The sequence below is a fragment of the Antechinus flavipes genome, chromosome 1 (genome assembly GCF_016432865.1).
Source record: "Antechinus flavipes isolate AdamAnt ecotype Samford, QLD, Australia chromosome 1, AdamAnt_v2, whole genome shotgun sequence".
Lineage (NCBI taxonomy): Eukaryota > Metazoa > Chordata > Mammalia > Dasyuromorphia > Dasyuridae > Antechinus > Antechinus flavipes.
This window is the reverse complement of record NC_067398.1, coordinates 339,601,278-339,629,275: the sequence shown is the minus strand read 5'-3', so window position 1 is coordinate 339,629,275 and position 27,998 is coordinate 339,601,278. Positions and strand designations below refer to the sequence as shown.

Below are 27,998 nucleotides of genomic sequence, written 5' to 3'. Positions count from 1 at the left end.
TTCCCTCATCCCTGTTTATATAGGGAATACCTTTTCAGTAGGTAAAACATAATTTAAAATGGACATTATGGTTCTTGCCTTCAAATGTCTTATATCTGGCCTCTACACATCTTCATTTGATCTTCCTCAGCAATTTGTATCTTCTGTATCATCCCTGGAATACACAACGCATAATTGAAATCTCAGGAGTCACTCCACATCTGTCACAAGTCCTAATTCAAACAGCCCAGACAAAACCAAAACCCCGTTTCCCCAGTTTGCTTCCTTTCTTCTTTGTCTAGAATGTTGGTACAATGGAAAGAACAGGGGAGCTGAAGACAAAATCTCTGCCTTCAAATTCTCTTTAATCTTGTTACTCACTACTATGACTTCAAGCAAGTTGCCTCACCACCATAGATTTTTTTTCCATCTATAAAAGAAAAGATTGGAATATATAATCTTAAAGGTCTTTTTTTAGCTTTAAATCCCAAGACTACACTGTACAAAATATATAAGATGTATTAAAAACACATTTGAGATTACCAACTAGAAACAAATAGAAAATTATCATTGTGATGTTATATGAAGAGTATAACTAGGTTTGAATGTCCTCCCTGCATATTTAATGGAAAAGGCCTACATTTTCATACTTCCTTTTTATAGAAATATTGGTACAGAAGATATACACACATGTATACACATGTTTATGTGCACATTTAAAATCATATTTGTCCTTTAAAGCCCAAGTCAAATATCTCTTCCATGAAGCCTTCATCATTTCTTACTTGAAAGTAACTTTTCTTTCTTAATTGTTAATACAGGATAACATATGCATGGTAGGTCTTTGACATATATTGGTTAAATATATGATCAAACACTATCCCTAATGCTCTTAACTTAACAGTTCAATATATCTTTGATGCTTGATTAGAAAATTAAATACAAGTTCCTTAAATGATATTTTAAATTCCAAAGACTTTGAGGGTGATTTTGCTGAGCTCTTAATTAAGGTAAATATTTTGAATTCCCCAGATGATAAGGTTCTAAAATTTAGTGCACAGATGCTAGAAAGAAAAGCAGGTGTGGTATTCTCATTGGACCAATCTACTAGCAAGCTTTTTGTTTGGGCTGGAATTTTTGATCTAGAGCTAGAAAGGCCTGTAGAGTTAATTTGGTTCTGCATTGTTATTCTAAAGAAGGAGGGTATTGAGGTATAAAAACAAAACAGGATTTAACTAAGGTCTCACAAGTAATGTGTAGCAGAAACTGATGCTGTCTGATTCTAAATACAGTATTTTCTCCTCTGTATCAAGCTGATTATTCTCTGCTGATATTTATTTTCCCATCACTCTATGTCATGTCCCATTTCTTTAAAGTGAGAACACGCTTGGTTTATGTTGCTTAAAAGCAAGAATTCAGTTCTTTTGTTCAGAACAGACATGACAGCATAACATAAAGCACTGGGCTTGAATCCAGATAGATGTGAGTTTAATTTAGACTAAGGCACTTACTCACTAGCTGTATACTCTTTGACAAATCACAATCTCAATCTGAGCCTCAATCTTTAGTCCTATAAAACTTGAATAAATAATATTTGTAGCACTTACCTCCTAGAGTTGCCATAAGGATAAAATGAACTACTGTTTGTAAACACTTTTTCAAAACTTAAAGTATTATATAAATGTCAGTCATTATTATTCTCATTACTATTAATACAACATGAGTGACTAACTTGCTGCTAGCACTACTGCTGGCAGTTATGGCAAAACAATGTTTGTGGTTCAGAACTGAACTGGTGGACAGCGCCAAGTTTTTTTATGCTTAGTGGCATTGTGCTATGCTGCTGCTTGTGAGGACATTGAGCCCCTCAAGATACTTAAGAAAAAAGTGGCTATGAGAGTTAGCTGATTTAATTAGGCTGGTTAGTTATTTTGTCTTTTGACATGATTAATTGTTCACCGAGTATAAGGCCCAGCCTCAGCAAGTCTTTGTGTCTCTTTCCATAATCTATTGAACAAGCAAAGTATGTATATTTTTGCCACTTTTTAGGTGCCTGGTGTCTTGTGGTAGTGATTACTGCAACTCAGGTGTGGCAAGGTATCGGTGTTTCAGTAAGATCTAAGTCTATGAATAGAAGGTCTTTTAAAATTTCAACAGTGTCAACTTAATTCAACTGCACTTTGCTGCTTTTCTGATCAAGAGTTTGTAAAAATGAAACCAGGACAAACCAAAAATAAAACAAAAAACCCTACTTTATATAGAAAACACCCCTAAAATCATCTCTTTGAAACACATCACTGAAAATGTTCTGTAGGATATTGGCAATTTAGAAAAACTCCTCTAGGAAAATCTCACTGCACAGACTTTTTACATGCATTCTTCTCCCGGAAGACTGCTCCAGAGCCTGCCTGAATCCAGACAAACTAGGTTACCAGCTCTCTTTAAATAGTTCATTCCTCTTTCTTTGTGTAGCTAGAGTTTTCTCATTTCAAATAGTCTCTACTCTCTCTAAATGCTAAGGGTTCAGCTTCCCAGCTCCCCTGTGAAAGAGTATTCAGATTTCCCCTCTCCAGAATTTTTTCTCTCCTGAGTCTATTTGGAGTAGAAAATTCTTTTCACTTCAGGTCCACAACTACTCTTATTTGAATTCTAGTGCAGGATGCTATTGTTGGCTAGTCTGTAAGGTTAAAGCTTCTTTTGTTCCTATCTCCCTAATTGCTCAATGCTGAAATATAAACTCTGTGCTAGATCAAAAGACGTAAGTCTAGTCCAACTGACTATACAACAATGCGTGATCTTAGGCTTCAAGTACCTCCTCAATAAAACAAGGAATAAGAAGTAACTTTCAAATAAGAAGGAACTTTAGAGGTCATCTCATTTATTTTATAAAGGAAAAAGATGAAGCCCCCAAACTGTCTTTAAGAGGAAAAGTTAAAAAAAATCAACAAACAAGAAAAGAAAAAAATGCAAGTAAGCTTCTTGGACCCTTAGTTACAGAATCATGCCAGCATCAATTTATGGATGCAATTATGATGTACAAGTAGTTTCTCTTCAGTGTCCCATGCTTCCCCTTTTCTGTCTCTAATCTTTTGTCTAGGTAATAAAGTGTTCTTTTTGCCTTAGTCATGAAAGTAAGTAGTAAAAAAAAATGACAATAAAGTGAATAGAATGCTCCATCTTTTTAAAGTTTTGCTTTTTACCAGAATATCCTAAAGATGCAACTCTCATTTGCTTATTCTCCAAAAAGGAATGAAACACTAATAACCATGTGTTATAGAAATCATGTTAAGCTGTAAGGGAGTATATTTTTAAGCAGGGGGCCATTCCCACTATTTATCTCATCTTACTATGTATAGTAAAGCAAGGCATAGAACAGCTCTAGGAGTGAGTTCAGTAGTTCTGAACTTACTTTTTTAGTATGTCAGTAGAAGTCAAAAGACCTATTTCTGAGAACAGAAGCCCAGGAGGATCACTTGCTATCTGTGTGAACTTTCACATGTTTCTCATTTTTCTGGGTTCCACTTCCTTCTTCTGTAAAGTAAAAACTCAATTTCTAAAGCTTTTTCCAGTTTTATTATTCTACAGTCCCAGTTCCTTCTAGTTCTGACATAATGTTTTGAGTTTTTTCATTTCTTTGATGTAACAAACTCTTTATTTCATATATACACTGGGAGACATTCTATCCAAAGGACTGTATGTTCCACAACTTCTCAAATTTCTTTCATAGAAAAAATGACACATGCAAGAATGCAGAAGGTGCTAAGTGAACATAAGAGGAATTTACTGTTTCAGAAAATAAAAAAGGAAAGAACAAATAATTGCACAGTGGGGATACAGCCAAACACAACTATTGAAAGAGCAGGCAGTAGAGCAGAGTAAATCTCTAGCTAGAATGTCTATAAGGCATTCAGGTGAATTACTGAAAGGGAATAGGAAAAAATAATTTTGAAATTGGTTTCTTGTTGCAGGTTCAGGAGAAAAAAAGTCATCTAAAATTGAAGTTTGACTCCTATCTCTCTATTTCATTAAGTACAGGTAAACGGCAGGTGAGAAAATGATGCACTCATTATCTGTCTTTAGGGGAGAAAAGACACATGAGATATTTTCAGTGAAAGCTAGCACCAAACCTAACCTCTTACTTGCTATACGGGGAATCCAGAAGCTTATTATATTTAATACACTCTGCATCGTATAGAAATCCTTGCTCTAAATCTGCACATAGGATCTAAGAAATCACTCATCACCAACCATTTAACTATTTTCAGATAAAGAAATTAAAGCCTAGAGAGATGAAATGCTTTGCCCAGTAACGGTCAAGCCAGGACTCAAATTCTAGAGTTTCTAGATTTCTTGACTTTTTATTTCATATAAATCATATATGTATGTACATATATGTTTATGTGTATGCATATATCTATATACCTATACATTTTAACTTTAAGATATCTCAGAGTTGTCTTAATTTGCATTTCTTTAATCAATAGTGATTTGGAAGACCCTTTCATATGAGTAGAAATAGTTTCAATTTCATCATCTGAAAACTGTCTGTTTGTATCCTTTGACCATTTATCAATTAGAGAATGGCTTAATTTCTTATAAATGAGAGTCAATTCTATATATATTTTGGAAACGAGGCCTTTATCGGAACCTTTAACTATAAAAATGTTTTCCCACTTTGTTGCTTCCCTTCTAATCTTGCCTGCATTAGGTTTGTTTGTACAAAGCTTTTTAATTTGGTGTAATCAAAATTTTATATTTTGTGATTAATAATGTTTTCTACTTCTTCTTTGGTCACAAATTCCTTCCTCCTCCACAAGTCTGAGAGGTAAACTATCCTATGTTCCTCTAACTTATTTATGATCTCATTCTTTATGCCTAAATCATGGACCCATTTTGATCTTATCTTGGTATCTGGTGTTAAGTGTGGGTCCATGTCTAATTTCTGCCATACTAATTTCCAGTTTTCTCAGCAGTTTTTGTCAAATAATGAATTCTTATCCCAAAAGTTGAGATCTTTGGGCTTGTCAAACACTGGATTGCTATAATTATTGACTATTTTGTCTTGTGAACCAAACCTATTCCACTGATCAACCAATCTATTTCTTAGCCAATACCAAATGGTTTTGGTGACTGCTGCTTTATAATATAGTTTTAGATCAGGTACAACTAGGCCACCTTCATTTGATTTTTTTTTTCACTAATTCCTTGAAATTCTTGACCCTTGGTTCTTCCATATGAATTTTGTTGTTATTTTTTCTAAGTAAGACAATTACTCTTTATCTATCTCTGATTTTTCATCTATAAAATGGACATAATAGTAGCACCCTTCCCAGGATCACAGACAATATTAATTGTTGTTGATGTTATTACTTATAGAGAAACCTCCAACATCCATTCCAAGGTTTGGTCACTATGATGATTGAGAAGTAAACGTATAGCCATTTATAATTGAAATTCTATCTCATGGCATTGTACACAGTAATGAGAAGATTATGATGATCGACCTTGATGGATGTGGCTGTTTTCAACAATAAAGACATTCAAGACAATTCCAACAGATTTGTGTTGAGAAAGAGCCTCCCACTTCCAGAGAAATGGTGATTGAATATGTATAAAACAATATTTTCATCTTTGTTGTTGTTGCTGTTTTGCTTGTTTTGTTCCTTTCTCTTGTTTTTTTTTTCTTTTTGATTTGATCTTTCTTGTGCAGTATGACACATATAGTAACATATTTAACAGAATTCCACATGTTTAATCTGTATCGCTATCCTGGATAGAGGGAGGAAAGGAGACAGGGAGAAAAAATTTGGAACACAAGGCTTTGCAGAGGTGAATGTTGAAAACTGCATTCATTGCATGTATTTGGAAAAATAAAATACTATAAAATTAGAAATTCTATCTCATGTTTAATTGTAGTTTCTCCTACCTTAATTCAAGACTACTTCTTATTCTATCTTCTATAAACAAGGCAATAATGTAAATAGAATCCTCTTCTGGCAAACTTTCTATTTTTCAAAGGATTACAATTATAAAATTCCTTTGTGGTTAGAACACTGGGCCTGGAATTAGGAAGATTAGAGTTTATATCTGTCCTCAGGAACTTATTGATTATCTGTCCCTGAAGAAGCCACTTAAACTCTGCTTAACTATTCACAGCTGTAAAGTGGGTATCCTAAGGTTATTGTGAGAGTCTATGAGATAATACTTAGAAAACGTTTAGCATAGAGCCTAGCACATAGAAGAATTAATAAATGTTTGTTTTCTCCTTTCCTCCCTTATAGACCAGTTTGTCTTCTTTTTATATTCTTTGTCCCCTGACTCATTTTTGTCACTATTGACCAAAGCTTCCCCAATTTTATGAAATTTCTATGAGCCAAACTGTGCCATAAACTTCTCAGGGTTTTATTTATTTAGAAGCTCAATTCTTGTTTGTTCTATCCTTCTAAATACATTAGAGAATCATGGGTCCCTAGATCTGAAAGAGAATTCAAGGTTCATATAATCTATTGCTTCCCTGAAATAAAAATCAGTTTGTGTTCCAGATAAACTGTTATTTAAACTCTGCTTTAAGACTGTCCATGACTTGGGTTTTACAATTAATTCAATTTAATGCATTTCATAAATTCTTACTGTTTGTAGGATCCTGTGCTATGTATTGGGGACACAAAGATGAAATAAGACACAGACCTCTTTATAATTCCTAAGGAGATTACAATCAAGTGACAGTGGAAGGGTGCATTATACACAAATAATAACAATCCAAAGAAGAACATAATATGTACAAATCTAGGAAGAGAATTCTGAACACTGTGAAGAATGAGAATTTAAAGAAGTTTTTCAGAATGGAGGAACTGGGCAGAGGAATTTTAACAGACAGAAATGGAGAAGGAATATATTCCTACCATAGGGAATGATATAAGCAATGATGCTTATTGATGAGGACTATATGAGCTAAAGAAACAGTGAAAAGTCCACTTTGTTTAAAATGAATAATATACAAAGAGAAACATCATGAAATAAGCTAGAAAAGTAAATTGGAGGCAAATTGAAAAAGGCCTTGAATAATAGGATCAGGAATTTATACTTGACTTGATAAACAATGTTTTTGAAGAGAAAAATGAAAAAAAAAAAAGATGTATGTTTCAGGAAGATTACTGAGGCAGTGGTAGAGAATGGTTTGAAGAAGTAAGAGACAAGTCAACAAAAGAATCTTGCTTTGCCTACACACATACACACATACACACATATATACACACATATGTATATACAGAGTGAGAAAGACAAACAGAGAGAGGGAGAGAAAGGAGGAGAGAGAGAGAGAGAGAGAGAGAGAGAGAGAGAGAGAGAGAGAGAGAGAGAGACCAAGAGAGAGAGAGAGAGAGAAAGAGAGAGAGTGAGAGAGAGAGAATAAAACTTGCTTAATCCTTCTTCTGCATGATAATCTTTAAGATATTTGAACAAGGTACTACAGTGGTGTCCCCCTGCCTTCCACCTCTCCCAAATTTTTCAAAAACTAAATGTGCTTAGTATCATACAAACATTGAAACAAAAGTCCATATCTAACCTCTATTGTTGACTTAGATACAATTTATTTTCAGCTAGGATGCTCAGGTTTTCAAATTTTTCTCCATTTACTTGGCTAACCCAATTCTCTTTCCCTCCTTTCCTTCCTTTGTTCCGTTGTTCCTTCCTTCCTTTGTTCCTTTGTTCCTTCCTTCTTTCCTTCCTCTCTCTCTCTTTCCCTTTCTTTCTTTTTATTTCTTTCTTTCCTCCCTCCCTTCCTTCCTTCCTTCTGTTCTTCCTTTTATTCTTCCTTCCTTCCTTCCTTCCTTCCTTCCTTCCTTCCTTCCTTCCTTCCTTCCTTCCTTCCTTCCTTCCTTCCTTCTTTTTCTTTTTCCTTCCTTCCATGCTTTCTTTCCTGCTTTCTGGTTTGTGAAATAAATATCTTATTTTTTTCTTTTACATAATTAAATAATTAGATTGTCCAGGTCTTGGCACCATATATTTCATTCCTCTCCTATACTTCTGCTGCCCTACACATATACACCTAAATGCCAAGAGAAGGTTCATTGAACAAAGTCCTCTGAAGTTGAAATTGGTTTCCAGTATTCATTCTGCTAGGTCATGTTGAAAATCTATTCACTGGGGTTTAGGTCTGAAAAGCTCTTTATTATTTTTTGTGCTTCCTTGAAGCACAAAAGATTTGTAGTAAGAAATATGCTTGTTCAAGTCTTTCTTTGGTTGTCAGGAGTACAGTGGGGAGCAGGACTCAGTCTGACGGGGCGGGGGGATAGGGGGAAGAGGGAGGGGCGGGACAGTTCCTGATGGTTAAATAAACTCTAGGGTAAGTTATGTGTCTATGTTTGAAATCTAGTTCTGGGACTCTTCATCAATGAGTTTAAAGTTTAAACAAGCAAGTTAAAAAAATACCTTTACAAAAGTCATTCTCTCTCATAAAAGAAGTAAAAAGAGGATTTAGATTAATTTAAAAATTATCCTTTCCTATCCCAGACAGGGCAAGGAGATATATTTACTTTCATAAAAATCATTTGCTGACATAGTTTGTTTTCTAATGTAATAATGTGTCTTCTGATGACACAAATGATTCAGATATAAAAAGAAGAACTGTCTAAAGGGATTTAATGTGGGTGTATAAAGAACTTATCAAATCAATTTTATTTTTAAAATGACATGTACAAAAGATAAAAGAATGTAAGAACAAAAAGGGGCTATATGTGTAAGAAAAGAATTAGAAATGTCTGAGCACAGAATGAGATAAGACTAATCAATTAACAGAGGACAAAAAGAGTAAAGAGCAATAGGAAGAACACTCAAAGAAAGGGTAAGACTATCATCCAAGAGAGATGAAATACTGTTATTATGTAACAGAAAAAAGAAGGAATGCAAAATGCCTATTTTACTTATATTTTCTTTATCAAGGAGCACCATATATCCTTAAAAGGTGGTAAACATTTCTTTGAGGCTTCCATGGCTCAGCACACTTGAAAACAGTGATTAGTGAATGGTCTATAGAGCTACTTTAGAAACTGCTCCAGAAAATGAGTGTCTTGACATTAAATTCACCCTTGAACATGTGAGTTGAGAGAAGAGAAAGGGATACATATAAGTAGACTGAGGTTAATTGGAGAGACTATTCACTGTGAATTCACTTGAGTATTGACCATTCATGACTGTTCTTTTTATACCACTTGAAGGTAGTTTCTGGAAAGCAGAAATACTCTCTTATCTGATTAAACTGTCTGGAAGCTTTAATTTGATTTCAGAAGATTCCTCCCATTTAAGTAAGCATATTTGTAAAGTTCAGACCTTCCTGATCAAACTATATCATCTTTTCTCACAATTGGAACTCAAAAGCTTTCTGAGGAAATAAGAACTACAAAAATGTGTCTGGCTATGTCTCATGTGTATTGCTGTCTGTGGATTTAGAAATTTTCAGTCATAATAAAGAGTACCAAGAAGAATTATAGCAAGGAATAGTAAGAAAGTGCCAACTAGGACGCCCTGAAGCCCAAAGACTCTAATTTCCTAATGTTGAAGAAGAGGAAACAAGTCATTGGCAAAGCTGAGAGTAGAATCCAATTTTCCTGACTCCCAGACTAGAGCTTTTTTCAGTGCTTTTCCCTGGAAAGAATAAATCCTTTCCAAAGGTCCACCTGAGCCAAAAAAAGAAAGAACTTTGGTTCTACACAGAGAAAGTCCACAAAGGACCATAATGAATGCCTTTTTAATACCTCCATGTACTGACTGATTTGTCCTGTAAATAAGTCAGTTCATAGGATGAAAATCCATCTCTTGTAACCACAAAGTACAGGTCGGCCTGACCCCTCTGAATCCTTTGATATTTCACAAACCTCCTTTCTCCACATTCTTCTGTTGTCTTCATTGATCTTGGCTGTCATGGGACCAGACCACACAGAAAAAATATTAGTAAAGCTTGCGGGAGCCCTAGATCAGGCCAGGGAGAGTTTTTAGAACACAGAACATCAGAGCTAAAGGGGAGTACTTGACATCATCTAACTCCTTCATTGTAGAGATGGGGAAAATAAGGCTTAGAGGACCAGGAGTGGTGATTGTTACTTTTGGAGATGCTGAAGAAACAGTGCAGGTCAAAAAAGGAGCAAGGCACAGTTTCTATGCCTACCAGTAGTGGTATTAGGACTATAAATAGGCCCTGAACTTCTAGCTGGATAAAATAGGGAGACTGATAGAAAAGAAGGAAGGAAAAAAGGAATGAAGGAGGAAAATAGGAAGAAAGAAGGCCATTGACAAGATAATAACCATATCCATTTTAAATTTTTTACGGTCAATGAATCATTTTTTGACAAATAAGTAGACAGTATTTCATCAACTTCTTAAAGTTAAAAAAATTCCACAAGTATATCAACTAGCAAATATTTATTATGTGTAAATCAAAGGAGTGTGTGGAATAGTCCCTATGAGGTACAAATATTATTATTTCTACTTTCTAGGTAAAGAAATTGAGATAAAATGGGCTAAAATAACTACAGACCTTTGGTATCTATATGCCACAACTAGACATATATTTTACAGAAATCCTTGATTTTAAAAAAAAAGACGCTCCATATACATCAAAATATTTATAGCACTACTTATTATGGTACCAAATAATAGAAAACAAAGTAGATTCTCCTTGAATGATTAACCTTATTGTTTTACATTAATGGAGTACTACTATGTGTCATAAGATATTATAAACATGATATATACAGAGGACCATAGAAAGATTTACATGAACTGATGCAAAGTGAAGTAAGTTGAGCCAAGAAGAAAACAGTATATGCAATGATCATGATAATGTGAATAGAGAGAACTACCATAAAAGAATTGAAAATTGACTTGCACAAGTCAATGCAAACTTCAAAGAACAAGCATGATCCCAAAGAAGATCTTCTTTCCATCCTACTCCTTGCAGAAGTGGTAATTAGGAGTAGATGTGGAACACTGCATATTTTGCCCTATTTTTCAGTATATTGATCAGTTTTACTCATTTTCCCCCTAATTTTTATATGGAATGGTTCTTGGGGGAAATGAAAGGAAAGAATTCAGGGATAAATGTAGGTAATAAAAAAATCTAAAGACAGCAATGAGCATTGACCTTTAAAAGAGAAATTAAAGATCAGAGGTTTGAAGTTCCAAAGATAACAAATTTTAGAGCTTGGACCACAACACATATTTTCTCTCTCCAATTTTGCTTCTCTTTTCAATTTAGCACTCTTCCTCTAATTCTCTCTGTCAATACTAATTCAGGATTTATTCAGGTAAGCGCCCTAATGCACAAATCTGGTGTTGGTAGAGTTGATTGTTTTGCAATCATTGGCAAGAAACAAGGTTTAATTCTCACAATTTAATTTGTAAAGGACACGTTCCCTTTCCTGGAACATTACTCCCTGCTGACATTTCCAACCCAAGCATCAGTACCAAGAGGTTAATTATCCATGGAAGGAGGTTAATAATAAAATAATGATGAAAATAATTCTTGAACTTGCTTCCTAAATGAGGCATACTCTAGGAGAAATGTTATCTCAAATTCCCAGTCTTTAATTTTGTCCCTTTGTCCAAACCCTCAGGGCAAGAAGGCAGACTATCTGATCTGCTTTCATCATAATACCTTTCAAAGCATCTTCCCTAAACCTAGGGAGATCAGTCATTTGAATACTGTTTCACCCATTTTACAGAGGGGAAAAATGAGGCTGAGAAACATATAATGATTTCATAGGATCATAGAGTGAAATCAGTAAAGACCCTATGGATCATGTAGTTTAACCTTCTTACTTAACACATGAAAAAACAGTCCAGGGAGGTTGTGACTTGCCTCAAATCATAGTGGTAGGAAAGGAGAGAGGTAAGACTTTTAATGCAGGTCCTCTAACTCCACCTCCTGTGTATTTTCCACTGGTGCTTCTCATAACCCTTAACACCAGTTTTATTTGTGGTTCAAGTTCCCCTGAATTTCAAACTACCAAGAGGGAAGGAGATCAATAAACCTAGGTCCTCTTAAGCTCTGAAGGTTCCCTCAGGATAAAATCCTGTTAAACCCAACTCAAATGTCATCTTCTTTATGAAAGCCTTCTTCTTTCTTTGATTCAATCCACTCTGCACACCCAAACCCAAAGTCTTGGTTTGTATTTCTTTTATGAGTTCCAAAGATTATGGGTCACACTTTTTTATATTACTTATAGCCTTCCCTCTTACATGGTGATCTCCATAGGTGCTAAAACATCTATACTTTATGTCTCCCTCTGATAGATACATAACAAATATTTGTCAAAACTAATTGGAATAATATTTTAAACCTTATTTCTGGGGCCTTTTTGATTAGTGTTTTCTTTCACAGCATCACTAATATGGAAATGTTTTACATGAATGCACACATATAATCTATATTGAATTGCTTGCTTTCTCAATGTAGAGGGAGAAGAAGAAGGGACTTTGGAATTAATTTTTTTTAATGAATGTTAAAATAGTTTTTACATAGAATTGAAAAAAGTGAAATATTTAAAAAGAAATTAGTTGGCACAGAATTGAATTAGATCACATTTTTTTCCAGCTATCTTATTCTAGATGGTTTGGTCATAGATATCCCTGTAAGAAAATGTAATGTCCTTGAAGGAAGATAATTGTCTTATTTTTGTATCTGAATCCAGTACATAGCACAATGCATAGACTATAATAGACATTTGATAAATGTTTATCAATTAATTGGTAGATACTACTCAGAAACTTTATGCCCAGGAACTCCTCTTTACTCCCATATCATTTAATTTTTCAGGGTAAGGATTTTTCTAATGATCTTTCTCCCTCAAAATATGCTCAATTACTTCTAGTACATGTTAATAGAAGTCATAGAAGTTAATAGAAGTAATCAGATGCTTTTCCCCCGTAAGAACATTAAGTTTTTCGGACATCCACAAGCACTCAACCTATCAAAAATTGATCTGGGCCCTTTAGGTAAATCTCAAATTGCTTTGGAAAGGTTCATGTCTCAGAGAGTCTATTGAAAAATCTTCTTGAGGAGGGAATCCCCATAGAATCTGGGGTCTTTCTGGCCTACTCTACACAAGTAAACTGGATTGATGTAGGGAATTGGATCACAAGATATATGGCCCATTATGACCACATGGGTTCCAAATATATTTCTTTTTAATTAAACCAGTGACATACTTTGTTTAGCAGTTTGAATTATTCATATGCAGGGCTTTGGCCATAGCAGAGTGCCAGGAAAAGTTGGAAGTAAACAGAATGGGTGACCATCAAATCATGCTAGCAGTGAAATTGGGGAGCTGCTGCTTTTTTGGAATATTTGATATTGCCATCAAGAAACAAACCAAACAATAATGTTAAAAAACAATAAACCTTTTATTACTGTTGTTGTTGTTATTGTTTTCACATTTTACTTTATAGAAGCTAAGGGGATTAGTTTTGGGAGGGTGGAAGAAGATGAGCATAAACTAGTGACACATTCATTAGAATGACAGCCAGATGCTAAGTGAAATGAGCAGAACCAGGAGATCATTATATACCTCAACAACGATACTGTTTGAGGATGTATTCTGATGGAAGTGGATCTCTTCGATAAAGAGAGCCTTAATTGATCAAAGATGGACAGAAGCAGCTACACCCAGAGAAAGAATACTGGGAAATGAATATAAACTGCTTGCATTTTTGTTTTTCTTCCCGGGTTATTTATACCTTCTGAATTCAATTCTCCCTGTGCAACAAGAAAACTGTTCGGTTCTGCACACATATATTGTATCTAGGACATACTGTAACCCATTCAACATGTAAAGGACTGCTTGCCATCTGGGGGAAGGGGTGGAGGGAGGGAGGGGAAAAATCGGAACAGAAGTGAATGCAAGGGATAATGCTGTAAAAAAATTACCCTGGCATGCGTTCTATCAATAAAAAGTTATTTTAAAAAAATAGAATGACAGCCAGATCTTTCCAAGGAGCATAATTAACTTGACTCTTTAGACAGAGAATAAGAAGAAAGAGAGCCTTTCTCCCCCCTCCCCCCCCCCCAGATTATGCTAAATTCTCCATCCAATTTTTCAGCATGAAATAACTGAACTGCCCCACATAACAGTAGGATGTCCCTATTGGGAAGAAGAGCATGTGTTTCTCTGGAGAGGGAAGGGGTCTCTGGGATGTATGTGATTTGTTTATCACCTCTGGTATCTTAAGCAGGAGTCACAGATCATTAAGATTTTGTTTCTAATGGAAGTTTCCAGCAAAGAGAAAAAGGGGGTTCCAAAGAAGAGTGAATGAAGTAGTAGGCAAGATTTGGAGCAACTCAGATAACCCATTGTCAGAAAAGATGGGCCTGAAATTAATCAATCAATAAGTACTTATTAAATCACTACTTTGTGCCACAAAATTTCTACTAGACTTGAGATACAAAAGCAAGCGAGAAACAGTTCTTGCTCTCAATAAGTTAGCAATCTAGCCAGAGGAAACATGTACATAGAAAGAGCTAATATATGTAGATTCAACTTAATTTTGAAAGTACAAGCAGTTGGGTATATCAGAAAAAGCTATGTGAAAGGTGGCATTTAATCTGAATCTTGAAGGAATGGTGGAATTCTTTGAGGTAGAGGTGAAAAGACTATTCTAGGCATAGGGGGCAGTCATGGGCAGAGTACAAAGATGGGAAATAGAATATAGCATATGAAAAACAATAAGAAAATTCATTTATCTGGTTTATATGAATAGTAGGAAATGAAAAGCTTTTTTTAAAAAAATACTATTTTGGGGACTACTGTAATGTTTCATTGAAGAATCCTAAAATTAATTCTTTTGAGAAAAAACTTTCTAAGGTGGAGGATTTTTCACAAAGTAAAAATTAATCTCTGATGTACTTTCCAAATTGAATCAGAATGCCAGGGGACTTTAGAGGTTGAAGGGGTCAAGGGAGATGGGCTAGTTTCAAATATCAGGTTTCTTTTAGTGTAATTAAACTCTCTGAAGTCAAAGCCCCTCTCTCTATTCCAAATAGTGGGTTTGAAATGAATTAATTTAAGATGGGAGACATCTGTGACTAATTCAGCTCTCCCCTTACCTATTGACTAGTTTCAAAAATAATTTTTAAATATCACCCCTAAAAGGCTGATTTCTGAATAAATCTGTCTGCTTAAATTTAATATAATGGACACATCAAATACTTACTATTATGTGTAGTTCTCTGCTTTATGTGGGATTATAGGAATGGGAAAAAATACGTTTCTTTCCTCAAAGAGCTTATAGGTTAAGAGATACCATGTATACAAATATCCATCCAAATACAATATGTAACATGCAAAGGAGAAGCCGAGTATTTTGTGTGATCTAAAGGAGAAGCTATCACTTTCAGATTCTGGATAGAGAGAGAAAGTTTTCATCAGCCTAGAAGAGAGATCAATACTTTCTCCCAGTGGGTTCTGGTCTGGAAATCAACACTCTAAATGAGCATAGTTTTCTTATCTTCTTTTTTCCTTCATCCCCAGTCGTCTATCTAGCCTAACCCATGTCAGAGAATTGCTCCTATTGTGGAAAAACTTCCATAGATAGAATCCCAACTATCTCTGATAAAGACCAGTTCTCTAAATCCTCCCTGGTCATTCTCTGAGGCAGGACTATTGTAGGAGAGCAGCAAATTTTCAATAGAATTGAAAGTCAAGCCAATTTGGCCTTCTTGACTGAAGCCTACTTTCAATCCACTCCATGGGACTGCCATATAGCCTCTCAGAGTCTTAAAGGACCTTAAAAGTCAAAGGATCATAGAATCAGATTTTTTGCTAGAAAGGACAGTAGGGATCATGTACACAGGATCACCCAACTAATAACTGCCAGAGGCAGAATTCAAGACCACCTAGTCCAAATCTCCCATTTTACGGATGAGAGAATAAAGGCTTCCCAGAAAGGGGGAATGTCTTGCCTGATGACGCACAGTGAGTTAGCCATCATGTACAAAGAAAGCAGATCTAATTTGCCCAGTGAAAATGCATACCCCTAATGGCAAATAGCAGCAGCATCCTTTCTGAATAGAGGAGGTAGCATGAAAAGGTGTAACAAAAAACGTGAACTTTTGAGATAGAAAATATAGGTTCAAATTCTAATTACTTAGTTTTGGGGGTTTAAAGGCAAATAATTTTCTCTTTCTAGACTAGAAATATGTAGAGATTCAGAAACATATCTTTAATCACATAAATGTTGGGAAGTTGAGACTTTAGACTCTCTGATTGGACTTCAGCTGTGAGCACTTCAGGAGAAGGAGCTCAGGGATTCACATTAGTGCTGAGGGAACAGGGATTAATCCAACCTAAAATACAAGGAAAGGAAAAGAGAGGAGATAAGAAGTGAACCTCTGAAAACAGAGTGCCTACATCACAGAAAAAGAAAAAGGGGGTTCAGAAAGGAGAGGCTGAAAACTCTAAAGACAAATATCACTGGCTTCACAGTTATGTCAAAGCAAGTCAATAATTCTTTATTCAATTATTCATTCATTCATCAAACATTGTTGAGAGGCTACTATAGACCAGGCACAGCAGGATAGAAAATAAAAGAGATAGCAAATACAGAATAGAATTGGACTGTGCAAAGTATTACAAAATCTTTTAAAATACAGACCCCAGCAAAAAAAAAATTGAGACCCAAAGTCTCCCAAGAAAAGCAAAACTTAGCCAGAAGCATAAAGTTGGAGCATAAAGTAGGCACCTAATCATAGAATCTTAATCTCCCAAACATCTTTCATTCATTCCTTCTACAACACCCCCAACAAGTGACCATTCTATTTCTGCTTGAGCATTCTCAGAAAGGGGAAACTCACCACCAAGAGAGTCAGCCTGTCCTATTGTTGGATGGCTCTCATTGTTAAAAATAAAAATAAAAAAGTTTTTTCCCTTATACTTAGCTAAGGTCTATTCCTACAAACTTCTGGGATCAAACAAAAATATATTATCCTCTGTCATTATGACAGTCTTTCAGATGTTTAAAGACAATCCCCTACCTAATTCTTGTCTCCTCTAGGCTATGCATCAGTAGGTCCTTTTCCACAAACTTTTTAATTATGCTTTTAAAAATCCACATAGGAAGGAAACAAGACTTTATTAAGAGCTTATCATGTTCTGTACCAGGGTTCCTCAAACTTTTCAAATAGGGGGTCAGTTCACTATCCCTCAGACTGTTGGAGGACCAGAGTAGAGTAAAAACAAAAACTTTGTTTTGTGGGCCTTTAAATAAAGAAACTTCATAGCCCTGGGTGAAGGGGATAAACATCCTCAGCTGCCGCATCTGGCCCACGGGCTTTAGTTTGAGGACTCCTGTAAATCTAGGCATTGTAAGAGGCATTTTACAAATATCTCACTTGATCCTCAAAGTAACTTGGGAGATAGGTGTTAAGTTATTATCCCCATTTTACTGTTGGGGAAACTGAGACATAAAACAGATAAGTGACTTTCCTAGTATCACACAGCTAATCTGTCTAAAAACATGCTTCTTCTCTTCTCTTCTCTATCCACTGTGCCACTTCTAATAAGTTAGATAAACCAGATAATCATCAAGGTCCCTTCCATATCCAAATCTATGATTTCATAACCCTATAAACTGATATAAAACACTTGGTCATTCAATTAAGGGTTGAGTTTTAGTCAAAAAAGATAGCTACATTTATTCATTGTTTAATGAAGTTCTTTATTAGAAAAGAGATCTTAGCAGAAATACCTGGAATAAATAGATTTGAAAATCATCTGTGTAAAGACTCTCCACAAAGATTTACCCTGATTTTTTATCATGGAGTGGAGGTCATCCAAGACTTCCAAGGCATAGGAGAATAGTTAAAGCTACTTGGAGGTCTACCATTATGAAAGTATCAAGTATAATTTTGGTAATAGAATAGATCTTTTTGAGAATCCATCCAGCTAAAAATTGAGAGTGTCATTAGTAGTAGACTGGCCATTGGCGATTCATTCTTTGACCCTGAAAATTCATGAAACAACCAATCTTAGAGAAATAAGACTTGAACCTCTTAGCTATATCAGCTTCTTAAGGTCTCTACCTTCTAAGACCCTGTGATGATGTAAGTGGTACTAGTTCCATGTTTTCCTTAAATAAAGTGAAATTTGAGATGTTTGGGATAGATGAGATGAGTTCACATGTTTGGAATTCCAGAGGTTGGACCAAGCTCATACATTTGCATTTAATAAAACAAGGGTTATCTCCCAAGTGGACCATATACTCAACTCCATATTGGGTCTCATCTACAATGCCTTACTTTTTTAGCATTATCTGAGACTCAGATAGGGCTGGCGCAAGGATTTTGCCTAATGTCTCAACTTTGCCAATTCTAGAAATGGCTCTCCATGGCTTCTTGAATAAAATAAAAACTCCTAATGTAATAGGCAAAGACCTCTTAACAATAGGGCACTAACCTTAACTGTATAGACCAAGCTCACAGAAATTTTAGGAATTCAGAAATTCTACTTTCTAATCAAACCACCTTGTGTCCCCACTCTTTGTTCTGCCCTTTTTCTTGTCTGTGTCTTTATTCATGTTGTTCCCCCAAACTTAGATTGTAAATATTGTCATCTTCATTTCTTCAGGTCTCTCTTTTCCTCTAAGATTCAAGTCATTCTCCACAAATGGATCATGGAAGGCAATCTGCTTTTCTTGTTGTACCCTAAGGGCTTTTCTTTCTGCTGCTAGAACTCCTTATACATTGTCTCTCCCCATTTATATTGAGATCTTTAGGAGCATGGATCATCTTCCTCTTCTTTTTGCATCCTTACATAGAGTTAAATGGTTAAACGACACTGAGGAAGTGTTAACAGTGTTAACAAATTATATTGGGGCAGTAATCACTGGTGTTTGATATTGAAAAGACACACTGGATGAAGGCTTGAGATGATAGTATTAGAATAATCATCCAACTTTTCAGGATTATCCCTTAGAACCTAATGGAGAAGATTATTCAAACTCTGGGGACTCAGTCCTGCACTATGAGTGAGAGTTGGGATAATGTCTTACAAAATCACAAAGTATGTGCAATACAAGCAAAACAAATGCAGTTAGGACCAGAAGGGAACCAGTTTAATGAGGGGAAATTTTTCATAGAAAATTTTACTGATAAAGGAATGATATTCAACATGTATAAACAAGCTATATAGTTACACAAGAATAGGACCCATTCTATAATAGATAAATGGTCAAGGGATATGAATAGGCAAATGTCATGTGAAGAAATATAAATTATCAACAACATATGATAAAGTGTTCTAAATCACTAATTGCAAATGAGAAATGCAAATTAAAACAACTCTGATGTTTCACCTCAAATTCATGAGATTTGCAAAGATGATAAAAGAAGGCAATAGTAGTTGTTGACAAGATTGTGACAGACACATTAAAGCACAGTTGATCCTTGAATAAGACCCTTTGTAGCTCATCCTGTACTTTTGCATAAGCTGTTCTCCATGTCTAAGCTGCTCTCCCTCCTCAACTCTGCCCTGTAATTACCTTGTCTTCTGTCAAGTCTCTGTTCAAATCCCATCTTCTGCAGGAAGGTTTTCCTAGACATTTCTTTATCTCCTCCATCCCCCATTCCAGCTTCTATTGCCTTCCCCTTTGGGATTGCCTCTCATCTACTCAATATATATCTTGTATGTAACTGGTTATTTATGTATTTTCTCTTCTATCAAAATGTTAACTCCTTAAAACCAGGGACAATTTATGCCTTTCTTTGAATCTCCAAAGCTTAACAAATATTTTTCATTTATTGATTGACTGATGGGGTTATGAATTGGTTCAAGGAAAACAGTTTGGAATTATGTCTACAAAATTACCAATTTATATATACTCTTTGACCAGATGATACTATTATAAGTCATAAATCAAAAGGCAATCATGGACAAAGGGAAAGGACTCATGTGTAGAAAAATATTTATAATGGAAATAGAAACATGGCTAGGAGAGGCTGAACAAATCATGATATATAAATATAATTAAATACTATTACTTAGTTTGAAATGATGACCATGATGGACACAGAGAAGCATGGGAAGACTTGCATGAAATGATACAGAAGAAATCATAGAATCAGTGGAATAATTAATGTGATGATCATTAAACTACATGAAGCAAAATAATTTTGAAAACTAAATTCTGATCAAAGCAACAAGCTATTATGATGACGAAGGAGAATATCTGTGATTGGCATTCTATGAGTACTTAATAAATACTTATTGTTTTATTGGCATAAAGGTGATGTGATTAATGAGGGGGGAGAAGATACTATATACTCAGTATTGAATTGGTGTTCTTGACTGTATATATGTGTTAGAAGGGGAAATCATTGGAGTTGGGGGAGAATAGTATTGAAAGTTATGCAAAAATAAAAGTGAATCAATACAACATTTTAACAGATAAAAGAACATAACAAGAAGTACAGAGAAAAGCAAATGGAACCATTTGTTGCTACCTTTCCTGAAACAAAATTTCACAGTTTCTTATGCAATCTTGGTTTTTCTCAGCCTATTGAAATGTTTTTGATGATTCTCAAATTCATAATAAAAAGATTTTTTTAAAAAAGAGTGATTTTTGCACTATTTTAAACATCATATGAATAGGAACCGTTAAGAAAAAAAATAAATTTGCAAAGTTAAGAAGAATAATCTGTGTTTCTTTCTACTTCTCAAGGATTTGAGATCTTTTGGCAGCCAATATTCTGTGAGTTTCCAGATACAGTCACTATATGTACTGGCTGTAAAAGTGTCTACTTTCTGGCCAAATATGACAAATATGTCTGAAGGACCATTAAAATGCAAAAGTTTTATCAAATTGCTATGGTAACAATAAAAATCAGGAATCAGAAAGAAAACTATTTTTCATCAGGAAACCTTCTTTTCTTCCTGTTTGTCACCCTGTCAAAATTGAGTGATCAGTGGAGGAGATTCATCACTAGAAATTGCCCAATGTCGCATCCTCCTTCACACAATGTTTTTAATCTACCCTTATTTCCATCTTCCCACAATATGATGCAAGATATAACATTTGACCTTACTGCATATATGCTTTCTATTTACTGAGTTGTGAGCCAGTTGCAGCCTCCTTTCAGTAGAATGTAAGCTCGTTGAGGATGAGGATAGTTTCAATTTTATCTCTGAATTTCCACTACCTAGAACAATTTCTTAAACATAGCAAATGGAGGTGGGTATGTTTGCTGAAGTGGATTGAATTTGAGGATCATAGGATTTAGGGCTCACTAGAATCAGCTAATTCACTCTGTTCTTATAAATTGGGAAAACTGAGACTCAGATTCAGTTTTCTCAAGGACATAGAAATTCAAGACTCAATTCTGCTTCTCAGTCTCTAAATCCATGTCAGCTTTTGTTGTGATTATACTATGATTCTTTGATAACTTCTTTTTATTATTATTATTCTTTAAATTTATTTATTTATTACATCTTGTAGTCTACTCGAACTCTCTCCATAGCCCTCTCCATTTTCCTCAGTGTGATGCTCAGCCATCTAGAGATGGGCTTTTCTATCCTCAGTCAAGCCATCCTTAAAAATTAGTCTTTAAAGATGCCCACCAATTGGGGAATGGCTGGACAAGTTGTGGTATATTAATGTAATGGAATACTATTGTTCTATAAGAAATGGTGAGAAGGCATATTTCTAAAAAACCTGAAAAGATTTACATGAACTGACACCAAATGAAGTGAACAGAATCAGGAGAACATTGTACACAGTAATAGCAAGATTGTGTGATGATCTTCTCAGTAATGCAATAACCCAAGACAATTTCAAAGGACTCATGATGGAAAATGCTATCCATATCCAAAGAAAGAATGATAGAATCTGAATACAGGTCAAAGCATACAATTTTTACTTTTTTTCTTTCTCATTATTTTTCTTTTTTTTGTTCTGAGTCCTTTCACAACATTACTAATGTGGAAATATGTTTAAACTAATTATACATGTATAACCTATATTAGTTGATTGCTGTCTTGAGGAGGGTTAAGGAAAAAGAGCAAGGAGGAAAAATTAGAAGCTTCAAATCTTACAAAGATGAATGTTGAAAACTATCTTTACATGTAATTGGAAAAATAATAAGTTTTTTTTAAAAAAGAAAGTATTCTCTGCTATTTTTTCTTGTGTTTTCATGACTGAGCTTGTGTATATAAATCATTCCCCAATTAATAAATGGTCAAAGAGTATGAATAGGCAGTTTTCCCAAGAAGAAATCAAAATATTTATAGTCTTGTGAAAAAATGATCTAAATCATTATTGATTAGAGAAATGCAAATTAAACATCCTTGAGATATCATTTTATACCTACCAGATTGGTTAAAATGATAGAAAAAAAGAATGGCAAATAAAGGGGATGTGGAAAAATTCACTATTGATGAGATTGAAGTGATCCAACCACTTTGGAGAGCAATCTGGAATTATGTCCAAATAGTTATTAAATTATCTATACCTTTTGACCCAGCAATACCATTATTAGGTTATTTCTTGGACGTAACCTTTGAGAGTCCAGGTCTCTCTGCATCATCTAAGGATGAGTTCTTGTAGGACTCTGGAGAGATGGACAGAAGTTGAGTATATAATAATATCCCTCCTTTAGAAAAATAGAAAATAAAGCTTAAAGCAAAAGAGAGAAACCTTGAAGATAACTCAAAGCCAGGCTTCTGACTGTAAAGTCAGTCAATAGGCATTCATTAAGTGTTAAGCATGTGCCAGGCACTATTCTCTGTGCTGGAGGAACAAAGAAAGGCAAAAGCACAATCCTGTAGTTGAGAATCTCACCTTCTAATCCAATGATATTCCTTCAGTACCTCATTGCTTATATTATATAAAATGATTATGACGACATATTTTCTTTTGGTCTACATTTCTCTTCTCCACACTTAGGAGAGTACATACATCTGCCTAGAACAAGAAAGAGAGAAACATTACTACTTCATATATAGTCTTGGATAACTGCTTTAATTAAAATGTACCTCAGTTTCCTCACTTGTAAAATGAGCAAAGTAGCATTTTTAAAAGGACATTGAATATCTCTAGAGGAAAAGTGATCAATATGATGACAACCCTAAGTAGATTGAACTAACTGGAGATGCTTCATCTAGAGAAGATTTAAAGGGGTAAGATGGATAATATAGTTGAATTTGGAAAGCCTTCTTATAAAAAAGAGATTAGAGTCATGCTGTGTAGCCCTGGGGGCAGAGATAGGAACTGTGGGTGGGAAAATGCAGAGAGAAAAATTTTGAATTTGATGTAATAAAAATCACTCTAACCATCAGGACTGTCTGAAAGTAAATGTGCTGCCTGCTTCTGGAAGAAATGGGCTGCTCCTCTCTAAGGGTCTTGAAGCACAGTGTGAATGATCACTTTTTAAAAATACTGGAGAAGGAATCCTTGTTTAGGTACTACATGGCCTGTAAGAGATTCTGTGATTTAAGGGTAGTGTAATTACTAAGTTTTCTCACAGTTATAAATCATAAGATTATCTTCATCTCATTATCCTGAAAAAATACAGCATACCTGGATAAAGATTCAGTCTTAGATTCAGGAGGATTTGAGTTAAATTCTGACACTAAATAGTTATGTGACTCTGGGCAAGTTATTTAACTGCCTTGGAGAGGTGTGTTTGTAAATATTAAAAACCAATTCTGTTGAGAGTTGGGGCAAGGCACCTTAGGATATACTTTTAAGTTAATCTCCACTATTAATATTTTTCCCATCACCTTCTTAAGTCCAAACAATCAACAAAACAATAAAGCAAGTCCTGATTTGCAGTTTGCTCATTTACAAGGTATAAATATTGACAGTAATAATTTAATTATTGGCTATTTCTGGTTACCACTGACCCAAGCACTACTCTAAAAATCTAAGAAGCATATGAGTTACAGATATGTATCAGTAGGAAGAGGTTTCTACCCTGGTAGCTCCATATACTGTTGAAACTCTAGTCTCCCTATTGCAAATAGGATTAAAAACTATCCACTTAATGTGACATATAAATTCAAATTTTTAGGATGAAATGGAAGTTTCCAAAAGAGAAAATAGATGAAAACTGAGAAGATATAGTGGAAAAAATATACAGCCATAGGGTAGAACCAAGATGATGGTGGCAGCAGCACAGCTGAACTTTCCCAAAATTCCCATCCAAGAAACTTTAAAATAACTTCTCAAATCAAATTTTGAATTTTCAGAGCCATAAAAGGTCAGTGTGGAACATTTTTCATCTAAGACAATTTGAGAGGTCTAAAAGAGAGATATATAATACCAGGGAGGGAGCCTGGCCCAGAGCTCGGCAAGAACATCAGAAGTGGACTTTGGAAACAGTAGCAGCAGCAATAACAGCTTTGGGAACTCCCAGACCAGAAAAGATAAGGGATAAGAAAGAAAAATAACAACAAAGGGAATACAGGGAATCTTTTCCTGGTACTGGGTATAGCTAGTACTGATTGGCAAATCTATGGCTCTTAAGTAGTTCTGAATCCTATTGAGGCAGCAAAAAGTACTTTTAGTTAGTCACAAGGAAGCTAAAATGAGTTAAAAAAAAGTCTCACATAAAAGAGGTTTGCAAGGAAGAACTTTTATATTAGAGGGGGAAATGGAGGTGGTGGTAGCAATTTTTGAACCCACTTTCTGTGGAATTGGTTCAAAGAAGAAAGAATACACACACACACACACACACACACACACACACACACACACACACACACACGTATAAAAATCTGTCTTACCTAACAAAAAAGTAGGAAGGAAAGGGGACAAAAGAGCATTGCTGGTAGGAAGGAGGGCAGGTTGGGGAAGTAAAATTCAGGAGCAAAACATTTTTTGAGAATGTGCAAGATAAAAGGAGAGAGGGAAAATAGGATAAACAAAGAGAAATAGAATGGAGGGAAGTACATAGTCTTCATAACTGTGAAAAAATGTATAGCAAGTTTCCTTGATAAAGACTTTATTTCTCATATAAAAAACTGAATCAAATCTTTAGAAATAAGAACTGTTCCTCAATTGATAAATGATCAAAAGACATGAATAGGCATTTTTCAGATGCCTTGATGAAAATTATCTATAGTTATATAAAAATGCTCTAAATCATTATTGATTAGAAAAATGCAAATTAGAACAACTCTAAGTTACCACCTAAGGTACACCTAATAGAAATGACAATACTGGAAGGGATGGGTAAAAATAAGTACATTAATAAACTGTTGATGGAGTTTTGAACAATTTGGAACTATGCCCAAAGGACTTTAAAATTGTATATCCCTTTTGACTCAGCAATACCACTATTAGTTCTGTACCCCAAAGAGATCAGAGAAAAAGAATAAAGATCTATATAGAGGATATATTTATAGTAGCTCTTTTTATGCTGGCAAAAACCTGAAAATTGAAGAGATGCTTTTCAATTGGGGAATGGCTGAGGCATAATTGTGACAGAGTACTATTGTGCTATCAGAAATGACAAAGGGGTTGACTCCAGGAAAAAGAAATGGCAAAATATTATCAACTGATGCAAAGCAAACTGAACAGACCAGACTATTGTGCCCAGTAACATCAATGTTGTAATGATGATCAACTGTGAAAGACTGATCAATATAGAGATGCAAGACAATTCTAAATGACTCATAAAGGAAAAAAGTGCTACTTCCAAAGAGAGAACTGATGAACTCTGACAAATTAAAGTATAATTTTATAATTTTTTCTGACATGACTAACATGCAAATAAGTTTTGCATAATTTCACATGTATAATTAATTGGTATCATTGGGTAAAAGGGAGAGAGAGATAATTTGGAACCCCAAATTTAAAATGAAAGAATATGATAAATAAATAAATAATACATTTTATTTAAAAAACTACAACAACTAGATTCACCTCCCAGACCCCTACAGAGCACAGTGGCAATTCCTAGGCCATTTTAACTAGGTCCAGGCCATGTATTTTAAACTTCTTGGAAGGGTTACTAATGTGTTTGAGCATACAGAGGAAATCATCCTTTCAAAGCAACATTTTATTTTTCAGGCCATACTTTTAGGAATGTGAGAACATATTAGAGTTATTTTTTACCACCACAAAGGCCTGCCAATGAAAAGCCATAATTGGTCTCAAATCCTCCATGTGCTGAAACAACCCAGTGCTGCTTCAGGCTGCTGGAATGCAGCAATTAGGGGTGGGGGAGGGAAGTCAATGACTACGGAATGAGTCAGACCCCACTGGGTGATCTCCTACTTTGTCTTGGGGGGAGCTAGGAGAGGCCTTCGCAATCTGAGGCCCTCAGCAGAGTACTGCTTACATCAATTTGGGTAAAAGATTTTAACTTTGGGACCTCTAAAAAATGAGAGTATTGGATTGGATAAAAACTCACATTAATGTAATGCTTTAGAGTTTGCAAGGTCCATATCCCACATTATCTTCATTGAATCCCCACAACAACATGAAAAGGTAGGTGATATTTTTCCCTCCATGGTCTAGACCTATGAAATCTCCAGATGAGGAAACAACCTCCACCGTTGAACGTGAGCATCTTTTGTGCTAAGAAAATTGCCCTGACCAGTACAGGGCATACTTCTGACCAGTCTATAAAGTTCTTGGGGAAGTAAGATGCAGATACAAAGAACCCAGGCTTCGAGGTCAGAATCCTAGTCTGGACTAGTCTGGTCCCCACTCTGTTTTTCAAATTATTTTTCCTACTCCTTTTAGCTCTTAAAGACTGAATTAGGAGCAGTAAAGGGCAGCTAGTATAGTGGACAGAGCCCAAGCCTGGAGTCAGGAAAATTTAGTTCAAATACAGTCTCAGACATTTACTAGCTATGTGAGTCTGGGCTAGTCACTTAACTCTGTTTACCCCAATTTCTTCATCTATAAAGTGAGCTGGGAAAGGAAATGGCAAATCCTTCCATTATCTACAAATGGGATCATGGAGAGTCAGACACAAATGAAATGATCAGACTATAAAAAGAGCAGTGAATGAGTTGTAGAGAGGTCCATTTCAACTGATTATAAGAGTCATCCTAATAATGGGAGATATTAAAAAGTGAACTAAACTGCCATGGAAGGTAATGAGGTATGCTGCAAAGGAAGTCTTCAAAGAAATGGTTAGGAGGAAAAGAAATGAATACAGACCTTAGAATCACAAAACTTGACTTTGAATTTAGACTTCATTATAGGACTTGAGTGACACTGGGCAATTCATTTAACTTCTCCAGGACTCATTTATTTCACCTATAAAATAAGGAGAATGTATGCTAAGATCCTTTCTGGCTCTAGATTTATGATCTCACAAACACTTAGGAATTCTGGGTCATTATCTGCCAGGGATATCAAATAGAGTGACACTATGCCTGATAAAAACTATTAAATGGGCTGAACAAAACTGGACTTTGTGTAAATGCTCCAATTTCTATAATTGAAAGCAACATAGGTACCATGATGGGGAGAAGTCCAGCAGAACTATACATGGGTATTATCAGGAGATGTTATATTTTAATAGGTAATTTTTTGCTCTGAGTCACTAAGGATGTCTTGCACATAGTAAGGATGGAAGGGTTATTTGCTGAATTAAATTTTCTATTTTTACCAACATTAATTTAATCACTATTTGGAGCTGTTTTAGATCTTAGACCAAACTGGGTTCCCCCTTTGTTCTTCAAAGAGCAACCCAAATCCTTAAAATAGATACAAAGACTAAATCATCCTGATTCAGAGTGATCATGTCATTCTTAGAAGACAAGAATTCTGTGGCGATGCTCAGGACTGACCAACCCCAACCCAAAGACTTGTATTCAAACCAACTGGATCCTGGGAACCACGAGTTGAATAACAATTAATGTCTCTAGATTTGATTCTCTGAAACATTACCTGGTTAAAGATAAATGAGAATCATTGGACTAAATGAAGTCAATAGCCAGTACACTTTAGACCTTGACCCACAACCTAAATGCTAGCTATTGTTGATCTACAAGCTTAACAAGTGATGCCTTGAGACA

At 35.2% G+C, this 27,998-nt stretch overlaps 1 long non-coding RNA gene across 1 annotated transcript; it reads right to left on the bottom strand.

The window, feature by feature from the left end:
• LOC127560148 (uncharacterized) lies at positions 1–27,216 on the bottom strand. The gene is made up of 3 exons (XR_007953279.1): positions 27,136–27,216; positions 22,801–22,923; positions 1–154 (listed from the first exon to the last, which is right to left on the bottom strand). It is a non-coding gene; the product is annotated as an uncharacterized LOC127560148 (long non-coding RNA).
• Positions 27,217–27,998: the final 782 nt, after the last annotated feature.